We start from the raw sequence: 27,625 nt of genomic DNA, 5'->3' as shown, positions 1-27,625 counted from the left end.
TTTATTCTTAAGGCTGGAGGAAGAAGTTGGCCATCAGGGTTATCTAAAGAAATCACAAATAGTCAGAAATTGGGCTTTCCTTTAGATGAGGTAGAAGGTCTTAGCTACAAGATTAGAAATGCTATGCTGTTATAGCCTAAAATATCAAAGAAAGTGTTTTCTCAATTATACTTAATTAATGGGGTATTACCATATCTCAGGATTTTGTCTATTCTTAACTGGTAAAACATCCGGTCTCTCACTAGTAGATTTGGACAACAAAATGCGGCCTTTTATACATATTAGCAAGCTACAGTTATACTCAGGGACCTGTAATAGAAATAAGATGTATATCTTAAAGCTATTCACTGCAAGGAGGATGATAGTACTAAAATATGTCAGGATTCATTTTACCCATTGGTAAAATGAAAATAAGAATTGTATGTATCTCAAAGGGTAATTGAGGTATCAAATTAGGTAATAGAGGTAAAATGTTTAATATGCCTTGTGCGAAGCAAGCTTTCAATAGATTTTAATTATTAATAAGTGTTATTTCTCTTTAGCTACTAGTAGTTGAATGAAGAAAATTCAACTATATTTATGGACTGGTCATTTATGCAATACTCATTATTCTGAAGAACACCTTCTGTAATGACCCCAAACCAGTTCAGCAAAACCACATTTCTGAATTCAATCTGAAGGTAAGTAATAGTTTCCTTTTCATACATACCAAAAATGTCAACAGTAAGAAACCATTCTTTCCAATCCTATTTTATACCAATGTACGTCTGCTAACTCCTCTCCTTAACAGAAGATCCCCTTAAGTCATTATAGCAAGTCCATCTGTGCTTCAGTTCAGCACAATGAATATCTATTGAGTGTTTAATATGTTCAAAACATGAATAACATACAACCCTTCTCTTCAACAAATTTATAATCTGTATTAAATTTATAATATTAACATAGACATTTAGTCAAAGTAAGTCAGCAAACTTTGAATGGCCTGCCTCCATACATTACAACCAACATTTAGGTTTAGAATAAATTTACTTGTTGCTAACCTTAACAGAAATACAGCCCTTTTTATTCAAATACTGCTTGTCCTTATTACTATATTTACAGATGAAGGAACCAAAACAATGAGAGTCAAGTGAGTTGCTCCATCATTAATAAAACAAAAAGTAGAATTCACTGTCTCCTCTTATATACGAAGAGCTCCAGAGACAGTAAATTGTGGACAATTTAAATTAAAAGGAAGTGTTAAAATTTGTTGGAGTAATTTTGATATGGGTATTCCATTAGTAAAGAATGCCCAGAAGCAATTTGAGTTATGTGTACTCATTGTTTTATTCTAAGAATGGTATAGTTTGCCTCAAACAATGATTAAAAAACAGAAATAGTACCCATCAATGGATATATTTTCTTTTTGAATTTACTGACAAAAATGGTACAGATGGCACCCCAAATAGGAGACTGGCATGGACCCGTATCTTCTCTGTGAAAATGACTAATGTATCACTACATTTCTGCCAGAACTACATGAAGAGCCTGCCAAAAATGATCATATCATTATCAGCTAGTGTTCCCAATTGTGCACTGTTTGTGTCATATATGGCTCCTCTGAAATGCAGAACTCCTACCTAAAGAAACCCTCCTAACATTATAAAACATGAACTTTTGCATGTTTTTAAAATGTTTTAAGGAAACCGTATTTATTCTACAGTAAACAGACATATTTTCCTAGTGTCAGTAAAAAAAAAAAAAAAAAAAAAATAGTAGTGCAAAAAGAATTGAAGATTCAAATGTCAAAGCTTATATTTGTAAAGCCAAAATAAAATACAAAGAAAATTTGGTCTAGATGTCTATATAAACCAACAAGCTTTGGTCTCTCACCTATTATAGATTTTGAATTGATAGCCTTATACTAAACATCTTGCGTTAGCCATTTGGTCATATGGAGTCATTGATTTCTCTCAATTTGTGAGGCTTGAATAAAGATTCATTGAATGGGCTGGTGCAATGTGCCTAATTACAGTACACTGTATGACCTTAAAATAAAAATGAATGTCAAATAAAAGGTTAGTTTAGTTACATATTACAAAGTATGCATTTATTAGCTTCTCATTAGTTCCACCCTGGACCAAAAGTTTTAAAATTTTACACACACACACACACACACACACACACACATAATCAAACAACAAGGAACTGAATAGTGATATGCACACATTTATACACACACAGAAACACATATCCTTTTATACTACCAATTACAAAATAATAATTTATATTTCCTACAAAACTAAACGTATTTCTCAATCATAATATATAAAGTAAAAAATATGGTCTCAGTATAGAAAACTTCTAAAACAGTACTACTTATAAGGCTTTACTAAGTGTCATTGCTGCAAAATTTCTTCATCCTTGCCATACTTTTAAATTTGAGGCTCCACCCCACTTTATGTGAATCAAGATCTCTAGGGGTGGAGCCAGGGAGTGTGGATCACTGGCCTTCAAGATGAAGGCCAAGTCCTTCAGTACAGCCTGTCATTCTTTCATAACATAGTAATATCCTACTTTTTCAGCCTCTCTCCTAATTTCCCCAAATGGTGACAATATTCTAAATCTATCTATAGTTGGCTGTGTACCACTCCCTTCATAGGTACGTGCCTTCATCCTGACCTGCTGGACTTGGCCAATGCTCTCCATTTTACTGGAATAGCCTTGCTTCCTCTCAGTCCTAACTTTCTGGTGAACTGTGAGTAACAGCTCCAAACTCAGCTGAGGGGAATTACTGTGAGGAAAAGTATTCCTGACACCCAGAGCAATGTTTTCTGATCTGCCTCTCCTCATGAAGCCATGAGCTCCTTAAAAACCATCAACTGGCATCCTTATATACCCAGCACTCAGGGCAGTCTCTGAAATATAGTACCAATTCCAGAAATATTTATTGAATTTAATTGAATTAAAAAGGAAGATGACCAGGTTTTCAACCTATAGCTTAGCTACAAAATTATTTTGTAAGTTTTTTCTCCTAAATGAGTATGAAATAATAGAATTTAATATCCAGTCAGGAGCTGTCTTCTTTCCCAACTACTCATTTTCCAACACTACTTACTACTATCAACTTCAAATCTCAGATTCTGTACTTGATACTTGATTTTTAATCTAACCCAAAGCACATTACGACTTCTAGACTGAGGGAAAAATCTGGTTAGGTAGATAGGACAGGATCTGCTGCCTTTTTTTCTGTTCTTCATCTGTTCTTCATTGATTTCCTAGTGCCTATGCAACTAGATGTTTGAATCAGCATTTGTTTAGTTTTCAGAATTCTTTCTGATTCTGATCTGCTGCTTTACTTTGAAATTTGATAATTTATTACGGGTCTCTGAGTTGTTAATAATACATAGGGTGGCTGCTGTATTTTAGTCCCTAATACTAGCATTCTGCAGTTTGCATAGTTGTAACTCTCTATCATTATTTCCTAACCTAATACTCATAGACCAACACATCTGTTTCAAAATATTCATTAAGTATTTTAGAATTATTTAGAGTAAAGACATGCAAAAAAGCAAACAAAGTATTTTGGTATTGATCATAACAGAGCATGAAGATTTTCTTCAGTCTTACTCATATAAAGGCAAATACAAGATCATTCAGTTAGAAAGATTTTTCATTTTAACACTATTTCTCTACCAGAAATTGACCTGTAGGTCACCTTTATATGTGAAATATTCCAAGAGAAAAATGATGGTTAGATAGAAGAAAAGTGTAATGTGAAAACTTAGTCTTACGGGGTGTGGAAAGTTTGAATAGATGAAATATGGGAAATTTTAGAGTAAGAAAAATATTCTGTATGATGCCTTCATGGGGAATATGAGAGACTGTGCATTTGTCAAAATCCACAGAACTTTATGACATGAAGAGTGAACATTAATGTACGCATTTTTTTATTTTAAGAAGTCATCTTTTAAATTTAAGAAGTCAAGATTACAGGATGCAATGCAGAATGTGATCATAAATTATCTAACCACATTACAAATGTAAAACAACCTCAGTTGAAGGAGGTGAGGGAAAGATGCTGACCTACGTTACTAAAAATGAATGGAGTCTGAAGGCTAAAGGCAAAAGGAATTGTGCATAAATATTATACCCTAGAGTATAATATTTTTCCCATGAGGATAATAGTTAACAATTCTGAAACCACAATAGATGTATACTGGAATTGAACAATTAAATAAATGGGTGGTGGAAGGTGGGAGCCAGATTTCTCACTGTTGGAGTGGGAGGTTATAGACAAGCAAGAGAAGACATGAATAATTCATGCAGTCATGGCTTAGAGTTGAAGACATCAGTTCAAACTTAATATAAATTCAGATGGGAGAGAAAGAGAGAGAGAGAACTATGCAAAGATATGTGTATATGTACACAGTTTTTTCATTTTTACTTTATCAGCTGAAAGGGCCTGAAAGCAATGAGTTTAACTAGTAGCAAGGTCTTGATTTCTCTCACCATTCTCCAAAAAAAGGAACTAGGTTTCCTTGGAAAAATGACAGATCCTAGGACTGGGCAGGAAATATACATGGTAAGGCTAGAATATATTGTACGGCCAGCAAGTAAAAATATATAAAACAAGCAAACAAACAAACCATAATGATGGGAGTATGTCAAAGGGATATAGGAGGCACTTGAAAGATTTCTCAATGGCCAAAACTTGTACGACTTGAACAACAACAAAAAAGTAAATAAAATAGTATTGGGTTATAGCTCAAATTATAAAATAAATATCCATGAGTCCATACTGATATAGATAAATTATTGAGTAAATAAGTGAGAGATAATAGACAAATCTCCCATGCACAAGAATTTTAAATAATTTATGTAGATACTTCATCCTCAAGTAGGTGGTAGATAATTTTCCACTTCTTAAGTGTGGGCTGCTCATAGTGACTCTCTTACAAAGAATATAGAACAAACAGGGGGGATTAAAAAAAAAGACTGAGATGCAGTGGAGAAATCTGACCAACATTATCTCATCCAGTTGATCAAGGCCAATATCATCAACAGTGATAAATCATGTTGATAATATGTACACTTGCTGTAACACGATGAAAGTGTTGTTTACCTTCGTGGTTTCCCTCCTAAAATCTCATAATCCCAGTTTAATCGTGATGAAATAATCAGATAAATTCGGTCTGAGGGATATTCTGCAAAATACCTGACCAGCACTCCTCAAACTATCAAGCTCTAAAAAAAAAAAATTAAAAAAAAATCTGAGAAACAGTCATAGTCAAGATGAGTATGAATTGCATTCTGCAGTCTGCATAGTTGTAACTCTGGGACTGAAAAAGAAAAAAATGTTAGGTTTTTCTTTTTTTCTGGAAAAGAAAAAAATGTTAGGTAAAGTGTAAAGAAGCCTAAATAAGGCATAAATTTTAATTACCAGTGACATATATCAATATTGGTTTATTAATTGTGCCAAATGCCATATGAATGTAAGATGCAAATAATAAACTGCGTGTTGGGTATATGGGAAATCTGTACTAGCTTTGAAACTTTTCTGTAAATCTAAATTGAATGTAAAGTAAAGGTTTAAGAAGTGGTCTTGGGGATGAATTGACTTCTAGATTGAGCTTAAAAATGTTGTTATTGAGTACAAAACTAATGGGGGGGGTAATTTAATAGATCAGAGCTCAATGGAAAAGTTTACTGTTTGAACATTGGCTAGAAATCCTTGTTTAGCTAGACAAGTTAGGACTCCAACAAGAGTATGAACTGTCATAGTGCCATGGAAGCTGATGGACATGAATGCACACAACTGAGAAACAAAGCCCTAGGAGCAATTGGAAATAACCATAGGATCCCCAGTCCAACATGTCCAATTGCAAAAGACTTTCATTTTTTGTTTTCGTAAACTCAGTTCATTAAATTAATTTCATAGGATGTTATAGGTTACCAGCATACATACACAATAGAGTGATTAGAAAACAGTAAAGCTTCTTATCAGGTTAGACTGTGGGATGACTTATGAATTAGGAAAAAAAGTTTCCAGTTGTTTTTAATCTCATGCCCTCTAGGGTCTCTTTTAGCTCAATCATATGAAGATTTTGATTTCCAATGTTTAAGACCCTGTATCCATTTAAACCAAGAACATACCTCAAAATACTGCTGTGTGAAAGACTACAGTGGCCATAAAGGGATGAAGCATGCTGATACAGTTAGACTTTGTGTCCCCCCAATCTCATCTTGAATTGTAACCCTCATAATACCCATGTGTCAACAGAGAGATCTGGTGGGAGGTGATTGGATCATTGGGACAGTGTCCTCCATGCTCTTTTCATAACAGGAAGTGAGTTCTCACAAGATCTGATGGTTTTATAAGTGTCTGACAGTTTCTCTTTCACAAACTTGCTCTCTCTTGCCTGCCACCATGTAAGACATACCTCTTCCTCTTCCACCATGATTGTAAGTTTCCTGAGGGCTCACCAGACATGAGGAACTGTGAGTCAATTAAATCTCTTTCTTTTTAAATTACTCAGTCTTAAGCAACTCTTTAAAGCAGTGTGAGGAAGGACTAATACAGTTAATTGGTACCAATGTAGTGGGGTGGTACTTCTCTAAAGATGCTTGAAAATGTGGAAGTGACTTAGGAACTCGGTAGCAGGCAGGCTCAGAAGAAGGCAGGAAGATGTGGGAATGTTTGGAACTTCCCAAAGACTTGTTGAATGATTTTGACCAAAATGCTGATAATGATGTGGACAATGAAGTCCAGGCTGTGGTGGTCTCTGATGGAGATGAGGAACTTACTGAGACCTGGAGCAAAGGTCACTCTTGCTTTGCTTTAGCAAAGAGACTTTCAGCATTTTGTGCCCTAGAGATCTGGGGAACTTTAAACTTAACAGAGATGATTTACAGTGTCTGGCAGAAGAAATTTCTAAGCAGCAAAGCATTCAAGATGTAACCTAGTTGATTTTGAAATTCTTCAGTCTTATGTGTTTACACAGAGATGATTTAAAATTGGAAATTATGTTTAAAAGGGAAGCAGAGTGTAAAAGATTGGAAAATCTACAGCCTGACTGTGTAAGTCAGGGTTCTCTAAAGGAACAGAACTAATTGGACAGATGAATATACAAAGGAGAGTTTATTAGGAGAACTGTCTCACATGATCACACAATGAAGTCCAACAATAGGCCACCTGCAAGCTGAGGAGCCAGGAAGCCAGTCCAATTCCCAAAACCTCAAAATAGGGAAGCTGATAGTGCAGCCTTCAGTATGTGGTCAACAGTCCAAGAGTTGCTGACAAACCACTGTTGTAAGTTCAAGAGTCCAAAAGCTGAGGAACATGGAATCTGATGTTTGAGGGCAGGAAGCATCCAGCACAGGAGAAAAATGGAGGTCAGAAGCCACAGTCTGTCTGCTCCTTCCACATTCTTCTGCCTACTTTAATTCTAGTTGCACTGGCAGTTGATAAAATGTGCCAACCCAGATTAAGGGTGGGTCTGCCTCTCCCAGTCCACTGACTCAAGTGTTAATCTCCTTTAGCAACACTCTCACAGACACACGCAGGGATAATACTTTGCATCCTTCAATCCAATCAAGTTGACACTTAATATTAACCATCACACTGACCATGTAGTAGGAAAGAAAAACCCATTTTCTGGGGAGGAATTCAAGCCAGCTTCTGAAATTTGCATGAGTAATGAGGAGCACAATGTTAATAGCCAAGAAATGAGGAAAATATCTCCAGGACATGTCAGAGACCTTCCTGGTAGTCCCTTTCCATCACAGACCAGGAGGCCTAGGAGGAAAAAATGATTTTGTGGAACAGGAGGACAAGGGCCTCACTGCTGCTCTGTGCAGCCTTGGGACTTGGCAACTTCCATCTCAGCCATGGCTAAAAGGGGTCAATGTACAGCTCAAGCCATTGCTTCAGAGGGTGCAAGCCCCAACTTTTGGTGACTTCCACATGGTGTTGGGACTCTGGGTGCATGGAAGTCAAGAATTGAGGTTTGAGGACCTCTGCCTAGATTTCAGAGGATGTATGGAAATGCCTGGATGTCCAGGCAGAAGTTTGCTGCAGTGTTGGAGCCCTCATGGAGGACCTCTGCTAGGGCAGTGCAAAAGGAAAATGTGGGGTTGGAGTCCTCATCCTGAGTCCCCACTGGAGTACCGCCTAGTGAAACTTCAAGAAGGGGGCCACCACCCTCCAGACTCTAGAATGGTATGTCCACCAACAGCTTGCCCTATGCGCCTGGAAAAGTCAGACACTCAACTCTAGCCAGTGAAAGCAGCCAGGGAGCAGGGGATTGAGGGGAGGCTGTACCTTGCAAAGCCACAGGAATGGAGCTTCTCAAGATTGTGGGAGCCCACCTCTTGCATCAGCATGCCCTGAATGTGAGACATGGTTCAAAGGAAATAATTTCATAGCTCTAAGATTTAGTCACTGCCCCAGTGGATTTCAGACTTTCATGGTGCCTGTAGGCTCTTTGTTTTGGCTAATTTCTCTCATTTGTAATAGGATTGTTTATCCATTTCCTATACCCCAACTGTATCTTGAAAGCAACTAACTTGCTTTTGATTTTACAGGCTTAGGCAGAAGGGACTTGCCTTGTCTCAAATGAAACTTTGGACTTGGACTTTTGAGCTAATGTTGAAATTAGTCAACTTTTGGGGGACTGATGGGAAGGCATGATTGGTTTTGACACATGAGGACATGAGATTTGGGGGGTGCCAAAGATGGAATGATATGGTTAGGCTTTGTGTCCTCACCCAAATCTCACCTTGAATTGTAATCCCCACAATCCCCATGTGTCAAGGGGTAGACCTGGTAGGAGGTGATTGGATCATGGGAGTGGCGTCTCCTGTACTGTTCTCATGATAGTGAGTTCTCACAAGATCTGATGGTTTTATAAGTGTCTGAAAGTTCCTCGTTCACACATTCACTCTCTCTCACCTGCCACCATGTAAAACGCACGTGTTCCCCTTCTACCACTATTGAACGTTTCCTGAAACCTCCCCAGCTATGTGGAACTGTGAGTCAATTAAACCTCTTTTCTTTATAAATAACCCAGTATTGGGTAGTTTTTTATAGCAGTATGAGAACAGACTAATACACATGCCCTTTCAAATATCATACTAGAGTGTTACCAGAAGGATCTTCCAACTCAGCTTCAGTCATGAAGTTCTTTGAGTATTAGGCAACTTATTTGCTTTATTGCAGGGCATATAGCTTAGACATATTATATTTGTATTACTGTGTTCTCATGCTGCTAATAAAGACATACCGAAGGCGGGGTGGTTTATTTTAAAAAAGAGATTTAATTGATCCACAGTTACACATGGCTGAAGAGGCCTCACAATCACGGTGGAAGGCAAAGGGGAAGCAAGACACATCTTACACGGCATCAGGCAAGAGGGTGTGTGCAGATCTCATGGGACTCATTCACTATCATGAGAACAGCACAGGAAAGATCTTGCCCAGTGATTCAATTCTCCCCACTTGGCCCCTCCAATGACACGGGGCTATTATTACAATTCAAGATGAGATTTGGAGGGGTGACACAGCCAAACCTTATCATTCTGCCACTGGTCCCTCCTAAATCTCATGTCCTCTCATTTCAAAACCAATCATGCCTTCCCAACAGTCCCTCAGATTGTTAACTCATTTCAGCATTAACTCAAATGTCCACAGTCCAAAGTCTCATCAGAGACAAGGCAAGTCCCTTCCACTGATGATCCTGTAAAATCAAAAGCAAATTAGTTACTTCCAAGATACAATGGGGGTACAGGCATTTTGTAAATACACCCATTCCAAATGGGATAAATTGACCAAAATGAAGGAACTACAGGTCCCATGCAAGTCTGAATCCACCAGGTCTGTTAAATCTTAAAGCTCAAAAATGATCCCCTTTGACTCCATTTCTCACATTCGGGGCATGCTGATACAACAGGTGGTTTCCCAAAGTCTTGGACAGCTCTAGCTCTGTGGCATTGCAGGGCACAGTACCCTCCTGGCTGCTGCATGCAAGTCTGAAATCCAGCAGGGCAGTAATTAAATCTTAAAGCTCCAAAATGATCTCCTTTTGCTCCATGTCTTGCATTCATGGCATCCTATACAAGAGATAGGATCCCACAGTCTTGGGAAGCTCCATCCCTGTGACTTTGCAGGGTACAGCCACCCTCCTCAACTCCCTACTTCCGGCTGCTTTCACGAGCTGGCATTGAGTGTTTGCAGCTTTTCCAGGCACACGGTACAAGCTGCAGGTGCATATACCATTCTGGAGTCTGGAAGATTGTGGCCCTCTTCTCAGAGCTCCACTAGGCAGTGCCCCAGTGGGGATTCTGCATGGGGACTCACACACAACATTTCCCTTCTGCACTGCCCTAGCAGAGGTTCTCCATGAGGGCCCCACCCCTGCAGCAAACTTGCCTAGCATCCAAGCCTTTTCATACATCTTCTGAGATCTAGGATGAGGTTCCCAAACCTCAATTCTCGACTTCTATGCACCCACACACTCAATATCACGTGGAAGCTGCCAAAGTTGGGGGCTTCCACCCTCTGAAGCAACAGCCCAAGCTGCACATTGGCCCCTTTCAGCCAGGGCTGAAGTGGCTGGGACATGGGGCACCAAGTCCCTAGGCTGCACATAGCATGGAGACCCTGGGTCCAGCCTATGAAACCACTTTTTTCTCCTGGGCCTCTGGGCCTGTGATGGGAGGGGCTCCAGGGTACTTCTATGACATTGCCTGGAGACATTTTCCCCTTGGTCTTAGGGATTAACATTAGTCTCTTTGCTACTTACACAAATTTCTGCAGCCAGCTTGAATTTCTCCTCAGAAAATGGGATTTTCTTTTCTATTGCATTTGTCAGGCTGCAAATTTTCCAAACTTTTATGCTCTGCTCCCTTATAAAACTGAATGCTTTTAAGGGCACCCAAGTTACCTCTTGAATGCTTTGCTGCTTAGAAATTTCTTTTGCTAGATACCCTATATCATCTCCCTCAAGTTCAAAGTTCCACAAATCTCTAGGACAGGGGCAAAATGACACCAGTTTCTTTGCTAAAACATAGCAAGAGTAACCTTTACTCTTGTTCCCAACAAACTCCTCATCTCCATCTGAGACCACCTCAGCCTGAATTTCATTGTCCATATCATTATCAGCATTTTGGGCAAAGCCATTCAACAAGTCTCTATGAAGTTTCAAACTTTCCCACATTTTCCTGTCTTCTTCTGAGCCCTTCAAACTGTTCCAGACTCTGCCTGTTACCCAGTTCCAAAGTCACTTCCATGTTTTCGAGTAACTTTTCATCAATGCCCCACTCTACTGGTACCAACTTACCCTATTAGTCTGTACTCATGCTTCTATTAAAAACACACTCAAGCCTGGGTAATTTATAAAGAAAAGAAGTTTAATTGACTCACTGTTCCACATGGCTGGGGAGCCCTCACAATCATGGTAGAACATGAAGAGAAAGCAAGATACGTCTCATATGGCAGGAAGCAAGAGGGTACGTGCAGTAGAACTCCCCTTTATACAACCATCATATCTCATGAGACTCATTCATTATCACAGGAATAGCAGAGGAAAAGACCTGCCTCCATGATTCAGTTACCTCCCACCCACTCCCTCCCACAACACGTGGGTATTATTACAATTCAAGGTGAGATTCTGGTGGGAACACAGAGCCAAACCATATCAATTATCTATAATATGTTTCTGTAGAACTCTGAATAAGTTTATCATTACCCAAATTTTATTGATAAAAAGGAAGTGTTATCAATACCACTTTAGTTTTATCATGTTTGCATATATTCTTAAAATAACCTTGCTGCCTATCACTTATTGTCCATTCTTATTTTTACTTAGTTTTGTATTCCAATGACTAAATCACATACAAAGGTGTTTTCAGTAATTTCTGTCATATCTAGAATATCAAATTCTATATCAGCTAGCTTAGCCGCAACACCCATCAGATACTTTCCAAATGATTTATGATAAAAATTATTTTAATACGCAGTTTTCTGAGACCTAACATAAGTTGCCACAGGCCTGCTATATCTAGATCTAGATCTACATCTATATCTACATCTATATCTATATCTATATCTATATCTATATCTGTCTATCTATATATATAGAGAGAGAGACTCCTCTTTTATGCCATTACGTGTAGACTTCCTAATGGAATTCTGTATATGTTTCCCTCAGAAATATGCTAGTGATATCTTAAAACAGAAAACTGGAGAGTGACACGCTACGAACGTCATGAGAAAAAAATATAGTGGTTAGAAGCATGGGCTCCAGAGACATACTTTCTGTTCTTAGTCCCAACTTCTTTGCACACTAGGTGTGTAACACTGAAGAAGATGCTAAAACTCTTTTTGCCTCATTTTCATCTATAAAATGTTATCTTGTCACAATTTAATAATATGTTATCTCCCTCAAGTGCACAGTGGTTAGCATATAGCAAGTTGAAGGTTTGTTGAATGAAGAAATAAATGAATGAATGGATCAGGAGTAGTCAGCAAGCGTTTGGAGTGATTATACACACTAGGAAATATGAGTGGAACGAGTAGAAACTGTGAATGCTAGATGGGGTTTTAACAATTATAATGCTAGTAGGAATCTACTTGCAATGTTGCCCACTATTGGACCCAGCAGAGCTTATATTAAATGTTAGCCTTCTTTCTGGAGATGTACCTGGAACCTTACCCATGTGGTTTTCTCAGCTTATTTTCATTCAAGCTGAAACTTCATCAGCTTCACACTTAATATAGGTGGCTCACAGGCTTTCAGTAAATTTAAGGTAATTTATGATTTCATCTTTCTCAAGTAATTTTCAATCAAGTAAAGTTATCCAACAAGACTGGAAGTTGCACATGGAAACATTTTATTTTAAGGTTTCATTAGTATGCATACATTCACAGCCCCTCCCAATCTCTATCCATTTTTGCAAGTAATTGAAAAAAAGTGACTCAACATATGTGGATACCAGTTTTTAGGTTAACAAATGGGGCATGGCATTTTAAGTGTTTTAAATGTGGAACGTTAACTGTTTTATAATTTAATGTCTAATAATGAACTTGATTCTTCTTTTAAAATGAAGAAAATATCCTGTGGTAAATGTGAACAAAAAAACGGAATAATGCCACAGAAAATACATTATCATATGAGGCAGGACATCTGTTTTCCGGCCCCCTTATTCATTACCTGTGGGTAATGAATTTTCCTTAATTTACTTGGCCTCAGTTTCTACATCTGTTGAACAGAGACAATAATTATGTACATAAACAAAGGCAGAAGCTTAACCAAATCCTTTCATTCACTTAGTATCTACTAAACCCCTACAATATGCCAATGTTAGACTTTTCCCTTGTCCTTCAGCTGTTTGTACAAGACCCCACATAGGCACAAACTGGAGAAGAGCACTGTGTGCAATCACAGTGGGTGACATGGTGCGTGGTCACTTGCTCACACAGCTGCTAGGACATCTAGTCATGCCTGGACTCAATCCAAAGGTACCATTTCCATCTTACAATGGACTTCTGCTGAGAACATCTGATTTTGACTTGCCAAGTCTGACAGAACCCAGCTCATAATGGACATTTTCAGATGCATGATTACTTTGGGTTTACTCCAAGGTCAACGATTCTGTCTCTGCCAGGGCCCAGAAACATCAAGAGCTGTTTCTCAAAGTATATGTAATCTCAAAGTGTATGTAATCTCTACATATGTAATCTCTTCCTCAAAGCATATGCAATCTCTAGGTATAATGGCATGACCCTGTTCTAGAATTCCAGGGGCCTGCATTGAGTTCTCTTAATGGGGATTGACATAATCTCCATGTGGCTTCCTTTTTCACTATTGACATCCCTCTCCCCACCCCCCAACTATTACACCCCTTTGTGTGTAGTCTTTTTCCTTCCTTATCAGAACCAATACCATAGAGTCTGCTAGGTCATATAGTCCAAGTGGCAGGACTGGTGCACTGAAGCCTGGAATTTCTGCAGTCATTTTTTGCTCAAGGCTGGACTTAAAATTGGCAGCCTTCCCTGTCACTCACTATTGCACCAAAGCAACAGTTCTAGATGTGGAATGTGCTGCATCCAGAACTCAGAAATGACTTACTAGGTGCAGTGTTTCCATTTTTGTTGCAGGGGATGGAAAATTCAGCAATTCATTTTACTTTGGAGGAGATACCTCAGCACACCTCTGACAACTCCATCCTTAAATTTCACAGAAGTAGCAGGTCCCTGACACTTCCTAGGGTTTAATCTCCCATCCTCAGAGTAGAAGTGTCTTACCAAAGCCTTAAGCATACTGGTTCACCTCTTGCTCATCCTCTCCAATCAATATAATGTCATTGCTGTAATAGATCTGTGTCATATTCTGTGGAATGTTCATGCTGTTCAATTCTCTTTGGACTATATTATGACAGAAGCAGGAGAGACAATATATCACAGCTACAAAACTGTAAATAAATACTGTTATTTGTTTACATAAATGAAAATTGTTCTGATCTACTTTTCTAAGTGAAATGGAGAAGAATGCATTTGCCAAATCACTGATCACATACTATGTACCTATGATCTTAATAATGTGCTCTAGCAATGATACCACATAAGCTAGTGCACCTGTGACCTAGATTACTACTTGGCTAAATCTGCAGTAGTCTTCAGTCATTATTCAGCATGGTGTTTCTGCAGAGACCAAACTAGTAAAACAAGTAGAGAAATGATAATGACTACTGCAACTACATCTTTTATGTTTTTAATAATGGCACTAAACTCCCTCCAGCCCCTACCATGAGTGCTCTTATCCAAATGACCAAGGACCCAATGTGGGTTGTTCCCACTGCCAAGTATATTAATTCCAATTATATACATTCAGCAATTAGGAAAATGACCACTGAGTGAGTCCTTTGACCCAGTGGCCACATTGTGACCTGGACCTTATCCAGGATTCCATGAAGGTCTGCTTTCTAAACAAGGTGCCAGGACACTTTGGTTGTTTAAGCTCCACCACCTTGCCTCTATCTATTTGGGGTTCCATTATTCCATAGATGTTGATGAGCCCAGCTCTTTGACTATCTCTCCTATAGTGAGTCTGGGATAAGTAGGCCAGCCACCACTGAACTTCTTAGTGATCTTGTGCCCAGTTTACTAATTTATTCCATATGACCTGGGTAAATAAGGTATCCTCTGAGCTTTTCTGTGGAACATATTGCTCTGATGGATCCCTTGCCTTAGATAATATATCCATTTCAGCAAGCCCAATTCCCTCACATCCTTTATTCCTTCTTTCACCATCTTCCAGGGAAATGGGATTTCCACTTTGCTGAGTGTTGGACCTAACCTTTTCCAGATTTCTTTTTTTTTTTTTTTTTTTTTTGAGACGGAGTCTCTCTCTGTCGCCCAGGCTGGAGTGCAGTGGCCGGATCTCAGCTCACTGCAAGCTCCGCCTTCCGGGTTTAAGCCATTCTCCTGCCTCAGCCTCCGGAGTAGCTGGGACTACAGGCGCCCGCCACCTCGCCCGGCTACTTTTTTGTACTTTTTAGTAGAGAGGGGGTTTCACCATGTTAGCCAGGATGGTCTCGATCTCCTGACCTCGTGATCCGCCCGTCTCGGCCTCCCAAAGTGCTGGGATTACAGGCTTGAGCCACCGCGCCCGGCCCCTTTTCCAGATTTCTAATGGCCACTGTAGGAGGGAGTTTCCCTATTCCCATTGGCTTCCTACTAGTCTTAATCCAATATCCCAATAAAGAGTCCCCAAATGAGTAAATTATTCTTCATCCAGTCTTGTATTCTTGCCTCTTTGATCAAGCCTCCTCAAAATCCATTTCCTAATGTACTCTACTGGCTTCTGTTGGCACATATTAACAAATTCTTGAAATTCTCTTGGTGTATAGTCTTTTCCCTTCCTTATTAGGCCCAGCACATCTTCTATTGTGCTATGCAGGGATTTAACCCTAGTTAGCATCTTTTCAGTCAAGATGAAAGCAGCTTCCAAGGGCAGTACTTGTTAATTTATGGAAGAAGAGTTTCTCCAGCATTATTCAGCATAGGGAAGTGCTGGCTGTTACTAGTGAAGGGTAACTAGGGAAGGGAAAACCCAGAGGGTAAGTGGGTTAACTATAGAGTTAACATTATCAAGGGTAGTCAACCAGATACCATCCCATGTTTTTAGATGTTAGATTTTCCCCACAATGGAGCTTGTCTTCAGTCCATGCTCCTAGACCTTTGCGTAACAGATGTGCCTTGGCTGAGTATTCAAATTTTTCTGGACCTCTATAACTCTAACAAATGATATCTTCAGGCTGCTGCTCAGATATATCTGCTTTTCCACTATGGAACATAAAAGCCTGTCTAAAGGGTACCTCAGAGGCCCTTTGGCTGCCACCCTTAGCCATTAACTGTTTGTTTGCTGTCCCCAATCTGTAATTATCTATCTGCAGGGCATCTATAAAACTTAGCAATAACCAGCCAACTCTGTCTTTATAGGCACTGCTTCCAAGTGACCTAAATAATTGCACTTGCTAAAGCATTCCCCTCCAGGAATATTTTCCTGGGGTACCACTAGTGAAACCTTTAGCAGATGAACTGCCACCTTGCACCAGGGACAATTCATGCCCCTCTACTAGCCAGAATAACATCCTCTTCAACCCAGCTGGTGATGGGTAGCCAGTCTCAAATTTCCATCCCACCACAGCCAATTTTCTCAAACTACTCTCAGAACTGTATGTGCTGGTTCAAGTCCTCCAAGAAGCCAGTGACAAGGCAAAATTAGATACTCAAGAAATACCTTAAAGGAACATGGGAAAGGAACTAGAGGAGGAGGAGTCAGAAAGCTATCAAGCTGTGATGCAGATCTGAGGCTTTTTAAAGAGAATGGGAAGGAAAGACTTGTGGGTGGAAGAGCCTTAGATCACAGGGCAATTGTAAGGAAGTTCAGCAATAGATCATGGGAGTCCTGGAGACAAAGTCATAGTGCTCTCATATCTCCTGAGAATGGGACTGTCTTAGTATCTCTGCCACATTCATCACTGGCCGGGAGCAGCCTATGAGAGATACAGCAACAGAGGTGAATTTCAGAGCTCAGCAGCTGACGCTATGGATCAAAGATACTCCACAATCTGAGATCTAAGATGTTCATTTTCATGGCTGCCCCAGACACTCCATAGTCTGAGGTCTATGATGTGCATTTTCATGGCTGCCACAAATTAGCGCTTACTGAGAGCTTAAACATGCCAGTCACCACTCTAAGCATATTTTAGGAATTACCACCTTGATTCTTCACAACGTGGTGAGATTTGTTCTTTAATTATTCTGTTTTCATAGATGAGACAACTGAAGCTAAGTGGCTTGCCCAGCTAGAAAGTGGTAACAATGGATTCAAACCCAGGTTTTCCTGATTGCACAGCTAGATATGTTTAACTACATGGTCCCTGTCCTCAAAGGGCTTAGGACCCGCCAGAGAAAAAGACATAGGAACAGAAAATGTAATAAAACATCATTTTCTTTCATGCTAACAGTTCCAAAGTGTCAGTAAGAAAGATTGTTACAGTTACAAAGTGTCAGTAAGAAAGATTACTTCAATCTGGGGGGTATGGGAAAGTTTTAGCTTATAGTAATAAGGAAGACTACACATTTGTGTGGAGAGTAAAGGGATTCCAGGGAAACAGGGAATAATAACACTGAATAAGAAGAAGACATGGAAGAGTATCACAATGCTAGTTCCGGCGTGGACCTTAGCATTTTCGTGTTAAGTCCCAAGCTCCTAGGAGCAGGTCACTTTTTTCTCCAGAAGAGATTTAAACGAATACTGTTAATGTCAAAACAAACAGAAAGGATGTTGATCACAGCATAAAAATGCAGACAAGGAGTAGTCAATGGAAGAGAGAGCGACATCAGAAGCAGCAGCAATAACAGCAGTAGATAGCCCATTGCCGTCCTTGGAGGCAAAAGTGAAGCCAGCATTTGTAGAGAATGTTGAAAGGAGGCAAAGTCTTCTGGAGAAACCAACTGAATAATTAATTGTTGGTATTAAAAGACCATGGTGGGAGCCACAAAGACAAATAACTGTCCACAATGTGAAATACACACCCTGTTGCTAAAAATAAACACCTCATTGAATGTGTTAGGAAGGAGCAGCCCTGAAAAAAGGATTTGGGTGGAACAAAATGGAAATTTTTTATCTTATATTTACAGTCAACCTAATGAGTGCTGAGATTCTGATTCCTAGGTATGAGAATCTTAAATGGCATATGACATGATCCAGCAATCCCACTTCAACAAATTCTTTTTACAGAAATTATATTATGAATACATGAAAATAAACATGTAAAATATGCTGTGAAGTATTGCTTGCAATAGAAAAAACTGGAGATAACTGAAATACTCATAGATAGGTGAATCATTATGCTATTGTATATCAAAATACATCTGCCTGGGAGAAGTTAATTATGTGCCCAATAAATACTTACTGAGAAATTAACATGGGCCAGCATTGTGCCAAGAGCTAGGGACACAGGAGCAAAGAAGACTGATATGGCCTCTGACCTTGGAGAGCTTGTAGTCTGGAAAACTAGACAACCAAGTAAATGATGACCCATAAAGATAAAGAGGAAAATAGGATATTATATAATACAGAAATAACTGAGATGGGAGGTAAGAGGAGGGGAACTTTAATATTTAATAAAATAGGGTGGTAGAGAATATCCCTTTGAGGTAATATTTTAAGTGAAGCTGAAGGAATAATGTAAAACAGGTATTGGAAAAAGAGCAGAGGAACAATGTTCTAAGCAGAGGAATTTATGAGTAAGAGCCGGGGCAAGATATAAGAGAGAGGGGGCTACCCATAAAGGTCACACCCCAGAGTAGATGAGAGAGCACAGTATCTTGGCTTACAAGGAGGGAGACGGTCCTTTAATAGGAGAGACTTCCTGCATTTTAATATAAGAAGTAAATAAGATAGGTAACAATGGAAATAGGCATGTTTATTTGCTGATAAGAACATGAGGAAATTAGTTCCCATCTACCATTTTCTGTTTTTCTTTGTTAATTATAACGTGAGTGGATGATGAACAACGAGTGTAAGTATATGAATAAGGTAGAAAGAAGAAAAACAAAGTATAAAATAATTTTCCTAGAAGTGGGAAAGAGGGCCTATTAAAAAATATATAGCAGCATTTTCAAGGAAGCGTTAAAAAAATATAGATAATTACACACAACACAAATATACATACTAATTACTCTTTTTGTAATTTATATACTTCATTCTCTTTATTTGGTTTTTCATTTGGCAAAACCTCCAGATTTAACACATGCAGAAAAAAACTGTGGAAATGGCAAAGATAAAACAATTAAAAACATAATGAGGTTTAAACAAGGATATATACATTATGAGCAGCCATGTAAATATAAATACATTAAAATTATTAAAATAAATAAAGTTGCAAATGGAACGACTCATTTTAACATGATTTACTAAATGAAATGAACTAAAATGAATCTTTTCTTAAAATAATTTTTTGAAAAATTTTACCTTTTAAAGTGTCTTGGGTTTCAGGGAAAAAAACCATATGGGCAGGTAGGAAATTTAAAATAAATGCAAAAGTCTTTGTACAGACTAAATATAGATATACTAGTGTGCCAGGCTTTCGTTGAAATTTCTCTCTGTATAACCTGTAATGCATCCAGTATTTACCTTTTAAAATGTTTATTTCTAAAGAACATATAACTAATTAAAATGCCAATTAACAAGGCATTTGTATTTCTTTTGTCTTCATTTCTGCACACATGTATGACTGAGAACTCAAGAGAAAAGGCCACTTGACTGATGGTTTGGCCATGTCCCCACCCAAAGCTCGTCTTGAATTGTAACTCTTACCATTCCCACGTATCATGGGAGGGACCTGGTAGGAGATAATTGAATCATGGGGGTAGTTTCCCCCATACTGTTCTCAAGGTAGTGAATAAGTCTCATGAGATATCTAATGGTTTGATAAGGGGAAATCCCTTCCACTTGATTCTTCATTCTCTCTTGCCTGTGGCCATGTAAGTGGTCCTTTGCTCTTCTGCCATGATCGTGAGGCATCCCCGGCCACATGGAACTGTGATTCCATTAAACCACTTTCACTTTATATACCCCAGTCTCAGATTTGTCTTTATCAGCAAGAAAATGAACTAATATGCTGACTATAAAATAAAGAGAAAAGTCATGAAGTGGACATCAGCATAACATTTTGAACCAAATAAAAACAGAAATTTGAACCAGTGTTAAAATTCTAAAATTCTAAAAACTCTTTTACAGTTTCAAATAGCTTCTCTGGGAGTCATTTTCAAGTGTTAAAGAAGGGCATTAAAATCATCTTAATGCTGGTAGTTTGAAACACTAGTATATATCAGAATTATGTGGATATTTACTGAAAAGGTGAATATGTAGGCTCCACTCTATGACTAAGGAATCAGAATCTCTGGGGTAGCCCAGAAATCTGCCTTTTTGTAAAGCTCCCCAGATGGTTTTGAAGTAGGTGACTTTTGACCGTATGTTGAAAAAATATTTCTGGATAAACTTCAAATTATATTTTAGATAGATGATCATAGTGCAAAAATTAAAAAAAAAAAACCTTTTATTACCCAATCAAAACTTTTGATTCTAGATAATTCTAAGAATTGGTTGTCCAATCAAAGTTTCGTGATATTAATATGTTGTAGAATCATATACATGTCTTGGAAACAAAAATCCTAACCCTTAATCTACATATATAAGTGTCCATTTTCAATTAGAGAGTGTCTGTCTTTATACATTGCTATGGTGTGGTAAATCTAAAGATGTTGATTTGTTCATTCCATGGATAGTTTAATATTTAGAATTGTGAAGGACCCAGAAAGAAATGGATTCTTTTGGCACCACGGCAAGTAGCAATGTGGATTGTGAGATTTTAACGGAGATTATTTAACACTCATATGTGATTGTCTTGATGAGTAAACTATGAAAGAAAATATTTTTTTTTTAAATCTACCTGAATGGCTAAAGCTGACATCAGATAAAGTAGCTGATAAAGTAATTGAACCTCCATAGCCAAGAAACAGAACTCACCCAGAGATAAGCTGAAAAGAAATTTATTTGTGGAGAAGCTGAATCTGTCAGATCTTTATGCCAAAGTGTTTACAGGTTCCAAGGGAACAACTGGAAACACGAGCAAATGACACTATGAGCGACATGATTTCTGAGGAGAGATGGGAAGCTTGGAAGATCGTAATCACCAATCTTTGAGACGTGAAGTGTCTAATAGCCACAAGCCATATGTGGATGCTACACGTGAAATGGGGGCAGTGCAAATGAGACTTTGAACCTTTAATTTTATTTAATTTTCATTAATTTAAATTTAAACAAAAATCTGATATTCTGTTCAGCTATTCTAACATTTTTAAGTATGTTTTGGATAACTCAGACATAAGTGTCTTCATTTTGTTCAAGTGTATATATAAATACAGGTCAAGTATACCCAATGACCCAATGAAAATTTAATATCCTAATTGAGAGCCACAGTAAGCAGAAAATATACATTGGATTTTGAAAGCTTGATATAAAAAAGTAAACTATCTCATTAATAACTTTTTAATATTGATTACACGTTGAAATGCTAATATTTTGAAAAACTTGCCTAAGAATATATTTTATTAAAAATAATTTCGCTTGTTTGTTTCCACTTTTTAAAATGTACCTACTAGAATATTTAAATTTACATAGTGTATTAATCCGTTCTCACATTGCTATAAGGAAATATCTGACACAGGGTAATCTATAAAGAAAAGACGTTTAATCGACTCACAGTTCCACATAACTGGGGAGGCCTCAGGAAACTTACAATGATGGCAGAAGGCAGCACTTCACAGGGCGGCAGGAGAGAGAATGAGTTTCAAGCAAATAAGGAAGCCCCTTGTAAAACCATCAGATCTCATGAGAACTCACTCATTATCAGGAGGACAGCATGGGGGAAACTGCCCCCATAATTCAATTATCTCCACCTAGTCCTGCTCTTGACATGTGGGGGTTATTGCAATTCAAAGTGAGATTTGGATGAGGACACAGAGCCAAACCAAGTTACATAGGTAGCATGCATTATATTTTGATTGGATAGGGTTGCTTAGACAACACTGAACAAGTTGTTGCATAGTAAGTTTATATCCAACTTGCCATGTATTTTTGCCATTACGTTGTACATTGAACCAGGACAAACAGAAAATCTTGTGTTTAATAATTATTAATAAATTACACAAGGAAACTGAGGATTTTTATTTGCACACAGAGAGACCTAGAGCAACGGGTACTCTTTCAGAGTCACAGCAAGAGTATATGGGCTTGCTAGCTTTCAGGAACATCGTCTCAAAGAAACGAAGCTACTGTGTTTACCAGCATCTGCTAGTTTGCACCTGTCCCCAGAACATGAAGAGGGAAAACAAAGACAGAAGCAGAAAGAATAAAATAATGGTTCACTTAAAGGGACCTAATAATGTGAGGAGAAATATCAAGATGGACCTCCTGAAAATTGGCCTTCTTTATGATAAGATGCAAATAATTAAATTTCTGACACTAAAGATATTTATAAAGCAGATGAATATAATCTTTCAGAAAGCTATGCAAAAAAATACAGAACTCTTTTGTACACCAAATTTTTATTACTCAACAATTTCAAAATTTCTCTGTAAAATAGAGATATAGTGGCTGGGGTTTTCCATAAAAAATATAGTTCTCACCTGTAATCCCAGCACTTTGCAAGGCCAAAGCGGCAGATCACATGAAGTCAGCCATGGCCAGCATGGTGAAACCCCCTCTCTACCAAAAATACAAAAATTACCCGGACAGGCTGTCAGGCACCTGTAATCCCACCTACTTGGGAGGCTGAGTCAGGAGAATTGCTTGAACCCAGGAGGCAGAAGTTGCAATGAGCCAAAATCACACCACTGCACTCCAACCTGGGTGACAGAGCTAGACTCTGTCTCAAGAACAAGAACAACAACAACAACAAACATAGTTCTAAGTTAAATATCACTTTGTTATCCATGAAAACCAATAAAACTTGAAATTTAGACCAGTTAGAAATTTAAGAAAAGTTATGCTTTGGTAGAAAACAATGTGACTTTGTATGGTATAAGCATTAATTCAAAACATTCAATGCCTTCAATGAAAAAAGTGCTGTGCCAAATACTTTGGAGAATGCAAATAGGAGCTACATGGAAGTACTTTCATCTGATAACAAGCTAATGTCTCTTCTCAGGAAATATTCTCTCTAGATTTCATCCACACTCTTCTAACTTTCCTGTCTTCACAACTGTTTCTTGTTCTCATCTTTCCAGGTTCTCTTCTTGGAGTGTGTCACTTCTGAAACTCATGTTGAAATTTGATTCTCAATATGGCCGTATTGAGTAGCTGTTTGCATCATGGGGACGTCTTACTGGAGTGAGTGAGTTATCGATCTTCCTGGAATGAATTAGTTCCCATGAGAGTGAGTTGTTACAAAGTGAGCCCAGACTTTCAGGTGTCCCTCATTTCACACATCTGCTTCCCCTTCTACTTTCTGCCCTGAGTTGAAGCAGCACAAGGCTCTCACCAGATGGGCTGCCTGATCTTGGGCTGCTCAGCCTCCGGAATTGTAAGCCAAGTAAATTTCTTATCTTTATTAAGTCACCCAGTCTCAGGTATTCTGCTATAGCAACACAAAATGACTAAGACACTCAAATTTCTAGACCTTCATAAAATACATAAGAAAATAACAGAAGTGTTAAGAAAATGATCCACCAGGGACCCAAATAGAAATGTATATACTAGAAAAATTATAACAAATCTAATTAAGAAACACTTTTATTATAATAGCTGAAATTATTATGGTAATCATCCTCTCCCTCCTGACCCTTTTCATACTTGCTTCAAATTATTTCATACTTGCTTCATATTCTTGCTTCAAAAAGAAAAGAAGACTCACCTGTCAGAAAGAACTAAAAACGTGGATTTAGTACAGCATCTGGCAGATATTTATTAATTATGGCAACTAAAACAGATGAGCAGTAAAGCTTCAAAATCTGTTTTTTCTATGGCCTAGAATGACAATGAATAGGTCAAATATTACCCTGGTGATTGATCTTTACTGAAGAAGATTAAAGTGGGCATCTTAAAATTTTCTTTGTTTGAATGGTTATCTTCTCTTCAAAAGATTTCAGATTAGTTTACCTACTTCCTTATTTACATGATAAGGTATCATTTTGAAAAGTTGACTGTGATATTTTCATTCATCTTTCTAAAAAAGATAGAAACTAAGGAAAAATATTATACCTTATAACTTATATCCCATAACCATAATCCCAATACTATCTACAGATCAAAAGGAGTATAGAATAAACATGGAATTTCTTAGTATAATATGAGCAAGGGAAGTATATACATGTTACACACACACACACACACACACACACAATAGGATCTGTTTATATGACATATCATACTCAGAAATCTTAATTTATCACAAGAATTTGGGCTTTAATTCTTCAGTGCCATTGCTGTTCCTGGACTTCTATTCCTGTGGCTCAGCTTCTGACTCAGACCACACTCACTCCTGGGAAATCCAAATGTCATTGAAATTCATCGTCATCTTTGTAATCTTTAATGACATGATTCCTTGTTTTTTATAAGTTTAAATAGATTTAGCATCAATGTACAATGATCCTTCATTCTCTTCTACCTCCAAAATGTAGTAAAATATATGTGGAAATATAGTAAAATATATCCACAGTGATATAATATATATATACCAGTGACTTTCGGGGTAGTTAAACGAAGGTTAGGATACTTAGTTCAGAAAATCTCAAAGCCTTACATTTACTAGATTTTCATAATGCAATCTCTGACAATAGTGACTATAGGATTTTTTTGAAAACTATTGATAGGAAAATCCTGTAGATTAGTAAAATGTCTGGGTTGAATTGTTCTCACTTACTCTATAAAATTTTCCACTTGATGTTTATAAATGTACTCATAATTTTACTTCTAATAAATTTAATTCAGTACTTATTTTACATCTCCAATTTGCAGAGTATTGTGCTAGGTACTTTGATGAACAGGGAAAACAGAAGCCTTTCCTCTGAGGACTTGTCATCCAAATTGAAAGGCAGGATAGAAATATGTAGTGAGGTTTCCAAGACACACGCAAGTGGCAATTTTATGGGATGGATTCCCACTCCCTCCTTTCCTCCACATGTTTCATCTTTATTTATATTAGTTAATTTACATGAGGGCTTTCAGTAGTTTTGTCTAAGAAGAAAGGGCAAAGAAGACAGAAAAGTTGTTTTGTGCATAAAGCTTATAGGGAAGATATAATAGGAAGAGAAATTGAAGATACAGCATAGATTTCTAAAAGAAACCATTTTTGAGCCTTTAAAGCAAGTGATATTAAAAATAGAAAACTGAGATAATTTTTCTAAGCTAGATTATATGACACTTGCAACATAAAATAATGGCATAGGCAAGGGAATGCAAATAATATAATTTGACATGGATATGGAGAAATAAGACCATTTTTAACTTCTTTTCTAGAAATCGCAGAAGTTTTGACTTACTAAGAGCTCAAATAATCCATCAGAGGAAACTCCGATGCTTAAAAGAACTGCAGGGAAAAGTACAACACCCATTAAGAGGCCTTCTCATAGCAGTAGTGTCTGTATTGAGGCATCACTCTCAAATGGCTAGTGCAGAAAAACCTGAAGAATCTTGGTCATCACTATGCTGCTTGGCATCCCCAAAATAACAAAGTTGCAGGAATGTGCACCGAAGTCCTACAGTGTTATATGCAACGTTGAACGAATGGGCTATTGAAGTCTGCAGATGAAGTCCTGGGATACTCAGACTACAAAGTTCTGAAACAATGATAAACAACTTAGAATGGAATATAGTTAAGTATAGCTAAGTACAAAACTGTGTGGCAGGAAATTCATATATTATAAATTTTCAGAGACAATTGAAGGCTGGAGGAGTCAGTAAAAGTTTTTGAAAGTGTTGAGAATAACATGGGGCATTGAAGAATGATAGCATTTGCTTATATAGTAAAACAGGAGATGTTTCAGATAAGTTAAATATAATTGTTTTAAATTGCAGCTGTGATGCAGTGGTAACAACTTGACCAGATCTGTTAGCCCTTTACTTTTCAAAGAAAACCAATCCAGTAGAACATGTCTTGTCTTTCATTTACTAATTGGTTTGTTTATTCAGCAAATCATTGAGCTCTAACCACAGCACTAAATAAGGAATCTGTATGTGTACAAACACATCTGTGCTGTCAAAGAGCTCACAGTCTAGTGGGAGAAGACAAACATAAGAAAAATTACAAGACAAAGGGCTAAATGCAGTGAGAGAGGTCTGTACACAATGCTATGGACCAATTTCCACTCTCAATTCCTGTGAAGGACAGAACAAGATAGACATGCTTTAATCACGTGATATTGACAACCCATGCCTTAAGGCGAATGGATTTGGAGAGAGAAGAAATTATGACAAAAAACTGGCAATAATTTATAGCCTGTTGCAAAAAGGTTAACTAGGACAAATGTCCATCTCAGGATTTGGGGAGGGACTCACTGGGAGAGTAAATCAATTAGCAGCAGGAGTCAAAGCCAAACAGCCTTCATTGGAGGAAAGACCAGATAGGGCATAGGGGGCACTCATAATAAGCCTTGTATATTTTGTAACTCAAGAAAAGGAAGACATAGAAGATGGAGCAGATACAAGTAGAGAAACAAAGATGCCAATAGCACTGAAAATAAGAAAAACCCTGCCTCAGTTTTCCATAGCCTCATATCCCACTTCTAGTTCGTCTGAGGACCAGCTGTAAATCTGTTTCTGCCCTTGAACCATGCATTTGAATATGGCCCCACAGTAATTTCTCCATTGACTTAAGATTTATATCAAAACTCTTTCGGAGTTACCAAACTTTTGAGAATTTTTAACTGGCTCCATCACCCACACGTAGTGTCCTGACTTTCTGATTTCTCTTTAGATTCCTAATTATATCCCATTTACCCCACCATTGTCATCTTTTTTTTCTTTTTTTTTTTTTGTATTTCTTCTCAGTGGCCAATTTTCTTTCCCATTCTAATGCCTGGAAATTTAGCAGATTCTCTTGTTGACTTAATTTCTATTGATCCTTGGGGTTTAAGCTTTCTACTAAGCAGCTTTCCAAGTCATTTCCCAAACAAAGATAGTTTCTCCTCTAAAAGGACTAGTATCAATGACTAACATAAAAATTGTTTGGTGTGCATGTGTGTTCATGTATGTGTGTGTGTTTGTACATTTGAACAAAAAGAAATCAGTAATAATGCATATCAAAGTATTAATGGTTATATCTAAGAAGAAGTTGAGGGCAAATTCTACTTTTTCAAACACAAATATTTTGTTCAAAATATGAATTCTTCATGTAATAAACATATTTTCAGACACAAATATCTTGTTTAAAATATGAATTCTTCATGTAATAAAAATTATTTTCCAAAATTATTTGTGTAATTGTTATTCTTTATGCGGTGTGTAATAAATTTAACTTTTTTATTGTAATAAAAGATTATATAAATAGAAAGCATAAACACAGAAAAAGACAC

At 37.7% G+C, this 27,625-nt stretch overlaps 1 long non-coding RNA gene across 2 annotated transcripts in view; it reads left to right on the top strand.

Moving 5' to 3' along the window:
- The window catches only part of LOC103886167, a 37,385-nt gene extending 9,760 nt beyond the window's left edge, over positions 1–27,625 (top strand). Inside the window, exons 3-5 of one of the 2 annotated variants that reach the window (XR_001904703.3) lie at positions 543–680; positions 23,342–23,448; positions 25,572–27,625. This is a non-coding gene — a long non-coding RNA (uncharacterized LOC103886167). The remainder of the gene's footprint in view (positions 1–542; positions 681–23,341; positions 23,449–25,571) is intronic. The other variant, XR_001904700.3, reaches the window with a different exon arrangement.

The sequence above is a fragment of the Papio anubis genome, chromosome 7 (assembly GCF_008728515.1).
Source record: "Papio anubis isolate 15944 chromosome 7, Panubis1.0, whole genome shotgun sequence".
NCBI lineage: Eukaryota > Metazoa > Chordata > Mammalia > Primates > Cercopithecidae > Papio > Papio anubis.
Note: the sequence above shows the minus strand (reverse complement) of the source record. Positions and strands in the feature narration are given on the sequence as shown.